Here is an 11,359-nt window from a genome sequence, read left to right on the forward strand (position 1 = left end):
CAAAGAATGAAGTTTCTTCTGATTACATCAGTGTCGATAAAAGTTTAATCCTTTAAAGTTATAAAACTAATGGTCATTTGATTTACAACCAATCAGTTTTAAACTTAATTATATAAAGTTATATTTCAATTCCGGACAGTTCTAAAACGGTGTGTCTATGGGAAATAAATTAAAGTAGCCGTTCTTAAACATTTTGGTGTAACATGGTTTTCAATTATCAAAGTTTTGTATCCTTATAATCTTTAAAATCATTTTTATTATCTTAATCGCCACCATAAAATTAACAAATTACAAGTATAATTTTGGATCCTCAAGGCTCTTCAACTTTGTTTGGCTTTTTAAAAATGTGTAATGAGCGACACTGATGAGTCTTATGTAGACGAAACGCGCGTCTTATAATCCTGGTACCTTTGATAATTATTTACTTAAATAAAATAAGAAATATTTGTAATTTTAAACAATGCGAACAACAACTGAAATATTTTTTACTGATGTTCTTTAACCGTAATTAAAAATAAATATTCCTTTACTACATCAACTACAATAATACAATGGTGAATCAATGATTTTCATTAAAATAAAGAAATAATTGAATTCTTATTTAACAAAATCAAAAGTTGATGCATATGTATCTTTCAACTACCAACATTTTATTCAAACTTAATTACCAAAAGACATTTACAAAGAATGATTGGAATTGAGCATATTTTATGAAAAAAAAATCTTGATGTACCAAAAATACTGAATCTAATGTTGGCTCCTGATTTGTATTTACAATAACTGCATTCTTGTTCTACTGAAACAAAACTTGAAGTATTTAAGTTCTGATCATATCTTGATTCTTAAGACAAACTTATAATGAAGCCTTAAAAAATGTTATTACAAATAAAAAAACCTCATCTTTTATCAAAAGAAGAATAGTTTTGCTAAATCTTAACAAAGTAAACATCCTTTTAGTATATCTTCTCTGATAACCTTTTAATTTAATGGGGGAAAAAAATTCCGACATCATTTGAAAATATAGCTCAACATGTAGACTTCTTATACGTTCTGGTATTTCACATCCAATTTTTTATGGAAATCTTCTTTATAAAGCACAAAAATGTCAGTATTTCCCTTAGAAACTATTAAAACCTTTAAAAAGACGTATTAAAAAGGGATATAGATACGAAACTGTTGTCAGGTCATTAAAGATTGCATATTTTGGCGTTAATATTGATTCCCTTATAGGGTCTTTGCATCGGAACTGAACTCATTTATTCAAAAACTAGTTGTTGGCATGCCACGGGTTATGTTCTTTTCATATATGTTATGATGGTATGATACGAAACCTCTAACGGGAAGGATTGTGCCTGATATTCATATGATGAAGACATAATCTTTCAATCAGTTTGATTGAAGTCAAGTCTGGAGCTGGCATGTCAGTTAACTGCTAGCAGTCTGTTGCTATTTATGTATTATTGTCATTTTGTTTATTTTCTTTGGTTACATCTTCTGACATCAGACTCGGATTTCTCTTGAATTGAATTTTGATGTGCGTATTGTTATGCGTTTACTTTTCTACATTGGCTAGAGGTATAGGGAAGGGTTAAGTTCTCATAAACATGTTTAACACCGCTGCATTTTTGCGCATGTCCCAAATCAGGAGCCTCTAGCCTTTGTCAGTCTTGTATTATTTTTAATTTTAGTTTCTTGTGTACAATTTGGAGTTTAGTATGGCGTTCATTATCACTGAACAAGTATATAATTGTTTAGGGGCCAGCTGAAGGACGCCTCCGGGTGCGGAAATTTATCGCTACAATGAAGACCTGTTGATGGCCTTCTGTTGTTGTCTTTTCTGTGGTCGGGTTGTTGTCTCTTTGACACATTCCCCATTTCCATTCTCAATTTTATTGTTCAACAAAAACCAAATAGTTTGCTTATCTATCCTTCAAGAATTAAACATTTTATTCAAAGTAACTTATGAAAAGGCATGTCAAACGACTGATAGCAATTGAGGTTGATTTATTTAAATTATACGAAGAAGTATTTGGATTTCAGACAACGCCTACAAAAATTTAGTATCTTTTCCCTTAAATTCAATCTATTTAATGAAAAACAACTAATTCTGATGTTCATAAAGTACTGAAATATTATGACAGTTATGTGAATCAAAATAAAGCAATAACTTCTTTTTAACAAAAACCAAACTTTGAGTATTTTTATTCTGATGAGATATAAATTCTTAGAAAAGACTTATATGAAGGCTTTTAAAATAACTAATTCCAAATACAAGAGCATAATTTTTTATAAAAAGAAGAAAAATTGTGGTAACTTTGAAAAATGCAAACACCATTTTAGTATATTTTCTCTGATATTCTTTGAATTTTATGAAAAATCAACCAATCCTTAACAAAACAGAGTACACCAATTCAATGGTGACCAATAGTTTCCATGAACATGAAGAAATGATTGCATTCTTGTTCAACAAAAACAAAAGTTTAAGAATATCTTTCCTTCAAAAATTAACATTGTATTCAAAATAACTTATCAAAAGGCATATTTAAAGGCTGATTGCAATTAAAGTTGCATTATTTGAAAAATTAGAAGAAATATTTGCATTCTATGCAACACGTACACACATTTAGTATTTTTTCCCTTCAATTCAATATATTAAATGAAAAACGACCAATCCTGATGTTCAAAAAGTACTGAAATCTTATGGCTGTTTATTATATGTATTAAAATAAAGCAATAACTGCATTCTTTTTCAAAAACGTTTTATATTAGATTTGAATTGTAATTAGTTAATATAATCGTACATTTTTCATATAGATACTGAGTACTTCAAATATTTTATTTTATTACTGCAAAAGAAAAAACATAATATTGCACTGAAGCCAAACTATAGGGCCCAATTTCATTCTAAATATATATAAAAAGAAGATATGGTATGAATGCCAATGAGACAACTGTCCACAAGAGACCGCAAATAGAAACACTAATAAAATATGTTATTTGTATTTAAACGCTTCAAATAATAATCTAAAAATATGAAAACTTAATAGAAATTTGTGTCGAATTCTTTTTAATATCACAAGTTCAGAAATGTGAATGGAGAACACTTACTTATCCAATAAAACATTGGAAAATGGTGTGAGCAAACAATCATATCCTAATGCTGCCTACTTTTGTGCATTTCTAACCAGCTCGACTAGCGAAGTGTACAAATTTTTAAATAAATAATATAATTATTCTATAAAATCCCCCCCTTTTTTTCTAATTGGATACAACCGCTTGTTTTTCATTTTAAATCTTTTTAATATTTTGTAAAACTGTTAAAATAACTAATTAAACATACTTTTGAAGATCTGTCAAATGAATGTATATTAATACATGTAATTTTAGAAATATTATTAACAAACGACTTTATATGAAGAAGAAATTATTACTATGCATACATTCCAGAGTTTACTTATTGCCTAAAGTTATGTTCGGCAATATGATGAATAATCATCTTCAAATTTCAGGAAATAAGCTTAATGCCTGAAAATTTCAGGCAATAACTGAATGCCTAGGCGTTAGCTTATTGCCTAGGATTTAAGCTTATTACCTAATTTCACTTATTGCCGTTAACATATACAACACACCAAATTAAGACAAAATAAAAAGTTAGGGTGAGAGCAAGTTAGGAAAATTGTGTCACTCCTGACTGATTCTTATGGGTAGAGAGAAAAAGTTTCTAGTGCAGTGTTGTAGTCCACTTGAATTTTTGTCCATCTGATGATTTACGCCTATTTTAAGTGATTTCTATAGGTTTTTCATATGTTGTAATGTTATACCACTGTCCCAGGTTTGGGGGATGAATGGGATCCCGCTAACATGTTAAACTCCACCCGATTCTGTATGTAAGTGCCTGTCCTAAGTCAAGAGCCTGTAATTCAGTGGTTGTTGTTTGTTAATGTGGTACATGTTTGATTTTCGTTTATTTTTTGTACACATATAAGACCGTTAGTTTTTACGTTTGAATTGTTTTACTTTGTCATTTCGGGATTTTGTATAGCGTACTACACGGCATGGGCTTTGCTCATTGTCGAAAACCGTACGGTGACCTATAGTTGTTTATTACTGTTTCATTTTGGTCACAAGTGGAGATTTGTCCCATTACTAATCAAACCACATCTTCCTTTTTTTTATATTTGCGAAAAGTGTTTTTATAAATATAAGGGTGATAATTGACCACGCTATGATATTCATATGTAAATGTATACTGATGTATTGGTTTCAGAAATGATAAAAATTTAACATTGTAATGGAATGATTTCGTACATTAAACTTCAAGGATTAATCTTTAGTTTTCATCAGATTGACTGTGTGTGCTCAATCAAATCAATGGACGAAGGCGTCGGGCGTCGTTTTAAAGAATCCTTAGAATGATTGTGATGTAAAGGAGTAAATGCTTACCTTTTATGAAAATTTCTCCACAATGGTATTATATATCAATCACAAGATAAACACTTATCCGACGATCAACTAAGCATCAACAGAAGCGTTTTGTGAACTGTACATGCGCATACATAATTTGAATGTCAACAGCAACCTTTAGATAATATTCATTATAACCTTAACTTTTGGATGTTACCTTAACCTTTTAATAAAACTATCACCTTAACCATCAATTTTAACCTTTAAACTTGAACTATACTCGATATCTGTATGCATTCACATATTTTGTCATTAACAAATCCTGAAGTAAATAGTACTTACCTTTAACCGCCAAGGAAACTGGTCATATTCTCCTTGAAAATATGTGAATGTTACTTCTTCACCTTCGCTGATTGTTCTTTTAGCATAGAAACAAAGATGGGGAAGACCACCGACCATTATTCTCTTAACAATAGAGTTACTATCATTCTCGTCATCGTTTACTAGCCTTCCCAAGGATTTGTCGTCATTAGATGCATCGATCCTGCAATGATGGAAAGAACATCTTACTGTTAAACTGTAGCTTAATGGTGCAAATATAACAAATTAACTTAAGTTATGATTCCAGTGAATTGTAAAAGTTATGGGTTTTTAGGTTACGGTATAATGATAAGTTCAAAGATTAAGGTTACCATTAACTAGAACGGTTAAAGTTAAAGGTCAGAATTAACTATTAAGGTTAATAATTTATGTTAGAAATAAATGTGATGGTTAAAAGGTAAATATTAAGATAATAGGTATAGTTTCAGTTTGAAGTTTGCTGTAAGTTAAAGGCAAACAAAAACGTTATTGATCAGTGATAATAAACAGTCGGTGAAAGGTTTGAGGTCATTTTCGATACATTAAAATACATCAAGGTAGGAATCAGGCCAGAACTGGTTTAATTTCTGGTATTCTTGATTTGGATAAATAATGAGTTATAAATCAACTTAAAGAAATATATCTAAATAGCGTGATACCAATATTAAAGATCTGAAGCAAATGTTTTTCTTCTATTTTACTAAAAAGGATCGTTTATAAAGTCGACTCTATACGAAAAAGGCAATTGTGTGATAGAAAGGAGCAGATTATTGCAATTGAAATATCGAAGTTTCTTGCAATTGCATGAATATCAAAATTCAAGAAATGAATAATCAACACAAAAAAAAAACGTATTGTTTTCCTTCAGGCGGTACGTTACGCGAGAATCAAATGAAAGGATAGAATTGGCTCATTTTGCCAAAACCTATTGTATAGTAATATATGTTCCAAAGTATACTAAAAACGATAGGTCATCATGTAATTAGGGACTCTGTGGGATTTTTATAGGAGTATTTCGTAATTAATATCACTGTATTATTTGAATGTACCATATGGCAGAAGAAATTTAACGTACATGGTTTCAGAAAGTCATTTGACCTTTAACCCCTAGCACGTGTCGGAATTTGATGACAATACAATTTTTTTCTGCCAAAATTTCTTCATCCTTAATGCCAACTGAATATACATGTACAAAAAGTGTAATAATGTTGAGAACTTAGATACATTGTCTTTCAAAGTATTTTTTCTGTTTACTAAAGCTTATGTTGTCGTTATCAGCTTTTTTAAATGATTAAAAAAGAAAATAAACAGAGATAATAGAATTGAGATTGTAAAACTGGAAAAAATAAATTTGACTAAAACTGAACATATTTAGCAGGACAATTTTTATTTTATTACTTAAAGTTTGTTTATGATTGTAGCTGATTTGGTTGAAATGACAAAACAAATAAGCATTTAAAACTGGAGAACATAAAGGAGAAAAGGGGGAAAGAAAAAAAAAGGGGGGGTGGGGTCTGACCACTTTTTTTTAACTTCCGATTTCGGAAACGAGTATATCAACATAGGGATTTTTGGATTTAATGTAATTGAAATCTGGATTTAAGTGTATATACGTCCAGTAAATCAGGGTTTTTCATTCATCGGGTATTAGTATTGTAATAAAAGTTACCCTCCCAAAGCTTCTGACTTTAATCCCCAAAAATGTGTTGTATTTTGGCGTTTCACAATCTTGTTTCAAAGTACTCCACAAAGTTATATACAGAATAATGTCAGTTACTGTTCGCCATGCATGCAGGGGCGGATCCAGTCATTTTAAAAAGATGGGTTCCCAAACTAGGACAAGGGAGGGGGTGAGAATTCCAACGATATGTCCCCATTCAAATGCATTGATCGTCCAAAAAAGGAGGGGGTTCCAACCCCCAGAACCCTCCGCTTGGATCCGTCACTGCGGTGATCAACGATAACACAGAGCACTCATACCACATCATCCTATATCTATTGACATTGTATCCTGGCTACAGAATAGTTCAACAAAAGTTGCAGAGTTATGAGGAGTAATAACGTGTACAATGCACTATCAAGTAACCGACGAACATTTTTTACCTTCTTTTTTTTTTTAGCTCAAACTGGACAACTTATTTAAGATACAGGGAATCTGCACAACAGACACTCAGACTGGTTGGCTTGCTTTGAACAGTACACATTTATCAATCAATGTATTTTCCAAAAATATAAAAACATGTAATTTTATCAGGATTTTGAGCTGAGATATTGTCAAATAAGGCCCTGAAAATCGAGAAAGACAAAAGTGAACTCGGAATTCAGGAATTGGACCCCTCTGAACCCCAACCGATCATAATGGAGCAGGTCTTATAGCAGTACAAAAGGAAAGAATTTGATATAAATGCAATTTTAAATGGTTTTATATTAGTCATATTTTAAGGCCTTTTAAAGAAGAGGGGCGAAAGCTATGATACCAGAGAAACAGTCAAAGTCATAAATCGAAAATAAACCGACAACGCCATGGCTAAACATGAAAAAGATAAACAGACAAACAATCGTACACATGACACAACATAAAAAACTAAGAATAAGCAACACGAACACCATCAAAAACTGGGGGTCTCGGGTGCTCCGGAATAGTAAGTATATCCTGCTCCACGTGTGGCACCCATCGTGTTGCTCATGCTATAACAAATCCAGCGAATAGTACAATTCTGTAGGTCACATTCATTAAAGGGATTGAAGCTTACTGTTCAGTGTCAGCCTACTTCGGCTCCGTGTTAAAGACAGTACTTAGATCTATAATGTTTTTTCTTTTTTGCAAATTGTGACTTGGATGGAAGGTTGTCTCATTGGCACTCATACAACATCTTCTTATATCTATAGATCGTGAATGCCATGTTAGCCAAGAAAAGATAAAATCATAATAAAAGATCAAAGAATAAAATGCTTTATTTTGGGTTTTTTTCGTTGGCTTTATATAACAAGTACAAAGACAAGACAAACTAATTTTTCAAAATGTTCTAAATTAAGTCTGAATAAAAAAAATCCTTCATCAAACACCATCAAACAGCTAGTTCCATCTTATTGCTCAGCAGTTGTTTCACACCCTGAAAGTATAAAATAGTAGAAATAAAAACCATTTGTTCTATACCTATATAAACTCTTTTTCATTTTATAATATTAAAAAAAAAAAGGAGAATCTTCCTTGTAAAGAATATGAGATCAGTTGATGAATGCCCAGTGGCAAGTATTTCATTATAGTCAGGAGGATCAAAGATATATATTGGTTAACTAATGCCCAGTCACAAATATTTCATTGTATTCAGGATGATCAAAGATATAGATTGGTTAATTAATCCCAGTGGCAAATATTTCATCATATTCAGGAGGATCAAAGATATAGATTGGTTAATTAATGCCCAGTTGCAAATATTTCATAATGTTCAGGAGGATCAAAGAGATAGATTGGTTGATTAATCCCAGTGGCAAATATTTCATTATATTCAGGAGGATCAAAGATATAGATTGGTTAATTAATGCCCAGTTGCAAATATTTCATAATGTTCAGGAGGATCAAAGATATAGATTGGTTGATTAATGTCAAGTGGCAAATATTTCATTATATTCAGGAGGATACAAAACAAATATATCAAATACTGTTTAGATCTGATGAATAAAAAATTTAAAAACAATTTCCAGTATAGTTTTCTGTAGTTGCAAACTGATATGATATAATAATGTCAATATTACCATGTATTTAATTAACCTACTTTCATAAAAATGTTTAAATACTAAAAATATTTCCGACATTTAAAAATCCTATTTACATGTACCTTGTAGAATTATGATTTTTTTTTGCTTATATGCCTGGCTTTAACCATGTCTGGTTGAGTACATGCTGATGTTATGTTGCCAATTGGCTGAGGTTTGCTTGCTAGAGAACAACAACATGGCTGTCATGAGTCATTGCAAGGATTTTTTTTTAAATTCAGAAAGCAAATCAGTTTCAATATAATGCATTATAATTAAATTAGGTCTCCATCCCCACTGGTCGTTACTGCATATTTATACACCCAATACAGTCAGAAGACACCTCACTTTCTATAGTGGGTTTTTAATACTAATGGCACTATTGAAGTCAAGGTGATTTAATCTTATTGAAAGGAGAAATAATAAAGTTTGTGTCATGCATTTTTTTAATTTACATATGTGCAATTTCAATGATTTAATCCTTTACAAATGTTCTTTAAGTTAAATGTATTTACGGGAAAGATTGCTGCTTTTAATTAATAAGTTTGTAATTTTGGTGGTCACTGTTGTACTTCAAATATATATAAATCTATGCAACAGAGGTATCAAATAATTACCAGCAATTGTCATTGTAAATTTGGTCACATTTATTTATCAATAATTTATCATACTCAAATATATTGAGACATATTATATATTTTTTCAATAAATTATCGATATCAAATGGAAGCAAATGGACTTAAGATCCCGCTAACATATTTCCCACCTCCACATTCTGTATGTATGTGCCTGTCCCAAGTCAGGAGCCTGTTATTCAGTAGTTGTCGTTTGTCTATGACATACATGTTTGAATTTGTTCATTATGCACACAAATTAGGTCGTTAGTTTTCTCGTTTAATTGTCTTTTCAATGCCCTTTAAAGCTTTCTATGCCGCAGTACATGCTTTGCTCGTTGTTGAAGGCTATACAGTGACCTATAGTTTTTAAGTTCTGAGTCTCTTTACTTAGTGGGGAGAGTTGTATCATTGGCAATCGTACCACATCTTCCTTTTTATAATAAATATTTTTACAATATTTGAACTACAAATCAAATAAAAAAAATCATTCTATTAATAATTAAAGGGCCTTTCGGTACATATTAATTACAAATAAGAAAATAATAATAAAAAAAATACTACTTAATAATTGTTATTTGACAATTTACATAATTATATTCTTTTCTCTGATTTGCCTATTATTTTCAAATAATATAAACATTACAGCCTTCTGTCATCTAACTATATAATGCAGTTCATTGGGAATTATATTATCGCAGTTAAAAAATATATGGAACTATATAGCTTTAATTGTCCTGCCGACTCTGAACGAAGCTATTTTTATTTATTATCCCGTATAGTGCCTCAATAGTTTTACCTGGAAAGGGAATTAGCCCATATGTCTGAATTACAAACCAACAGAAATTCTTCACTGTCGATAATAGTTATCCTCGAGTGATTTCGAGCGAGTGTTTATCAGTGTGCAGAGTATAATACTACAGTTTTCTTCGTGAAGAAATTGAAACACAGTATTAAATAAAAAATAATTGATCAAAGTTGTAAAATAGGAAGACACTTCTACGGAGCGCCGATTTTATAATTCCAATGAGAAAATATTTCATGTGGTTTGTAACGTCGTGAACGTTCACGGCTATCTTTTTTCTCCTTTTCTTAGACGAAACATACCATCTTTACCAGGGTCGCGCCTTGCTCATGTAGAACAGATCAACACATATCTAACATGGTTTTACGGAGAAAATATTCTAGATTTTGGAAAAGTATGGATCCCCCCGTTATTTTTAGAAATAACACTTATTTTTGGCAAAAACATTAAACAAATGTCGTTAATATTAATAATTTCCTACCTTCTTCTACAATTTTACTCGAGATACTTACAAAATCAGATTCCTGGTTTATTTCTGCATTTGTGTGTCAATTTTCGTTGTCTGTTTACCTTTCTATAAATAGCGCGAGGAACGGAAAGGGTTAGCATTTGTCTGTCTCGATAGCTGAAAACCGACGTTTACGGCAACTCTTATCGTAGTTCAAAGATTTGCTGCAAGCTAAAATACACTTTGAAATATAAGATTATTACTGAATTGAAAAGCGCAGATACTGTAGATTCTCAAGCTATTTTTATTTATTTTTTACAGTGAGGGAAAAGTTGTTTATTTTGCAGTTACAAAAACGTTGCAAATGCAAAAAATGCATTGCGGCAGATATAGGTTTTTTATCGTGACGTTCCAACAGAGTCCCTAATGTAATTTATCAAGCTACAGTTTGTGGCACATTGTGTATGGCTTAGACGGATAATAACATCAGTATGCAATTAGAAGCTACACTACTTGATAGAATAGTAAAATAAAACACACAAAATTGAGAATATCAAAATAAGGGATAAAGTCAACATACGTTTTTTTCCCGGTTAAATACGAAATTGGAAAATTCCATGTAATTTTTCTTCAGAAGATGCACTTTTCCAGAGTTTACACCCATTCAAATGGCATTTTTTTTAAACCAAAATTAATTGCGAATTCTTTTTTTCAAATGACAGTGTTCATTCAGTTATCTGCATTTTTGTATGATATTTTTTTTACTTAATTAACAGACACTAGACATTAGGTTCACTGATTTTTTACAAGATGGCGAAATATCCCAATACCACTTTAATGTCATATACGTGTTCAAACCGCTACCATATAGTTTTGAAGTCGACAAGAAAAATAAAATCATTTAGCATAAAAAGTTTAAACTTACCAACATTTTCTTGAATTCCAAAGAAACTCGAATGCATACTCGTTGAA

At 31.1% G+C, this 11,359-nt stretch overlaps 1 long non-coding RNA gene across 1 annotated transcript; it reads right to left on the bottom strand.

Moving 5' to 3' along the window:
• Nucleotides 1–7,704: 7,704 nt before the first annotated feature.
• Nucleotides 7,705–10,807, bottom strand: LOC139505694 (uncharacterized). Its single transcript, XR_011659819.1, has 2 exons — nt 10,452–10,807; nt 7,705–7,877 (listed from the first exon to the last, which is right to left on the bottom strand). It is a non-coding gene; the product is annotated as an uncharacterized lncRNA (long non-coding RNA).
• Between the last annotated feature and the right edge of the window lie 552 nt (nt 10,808–11,359).

The sequence above is a fragment of the Mytilus edulis genome, unplaced genomic scaffold, assembly GCF_963676685.1.
Source record: "Mytilus edulis unplaced genomic scaffold, xbMytEdul2.2 SCAFFOLD_885, whole genome shotgun sequence".
Taxonomy (NCBI): domain Eukaryota; kingdom Metazoa; phylum Mollusca; class Bivalvia; order Mytilida; family Mytilidae; genus Mytilus; species Mytilus edulis.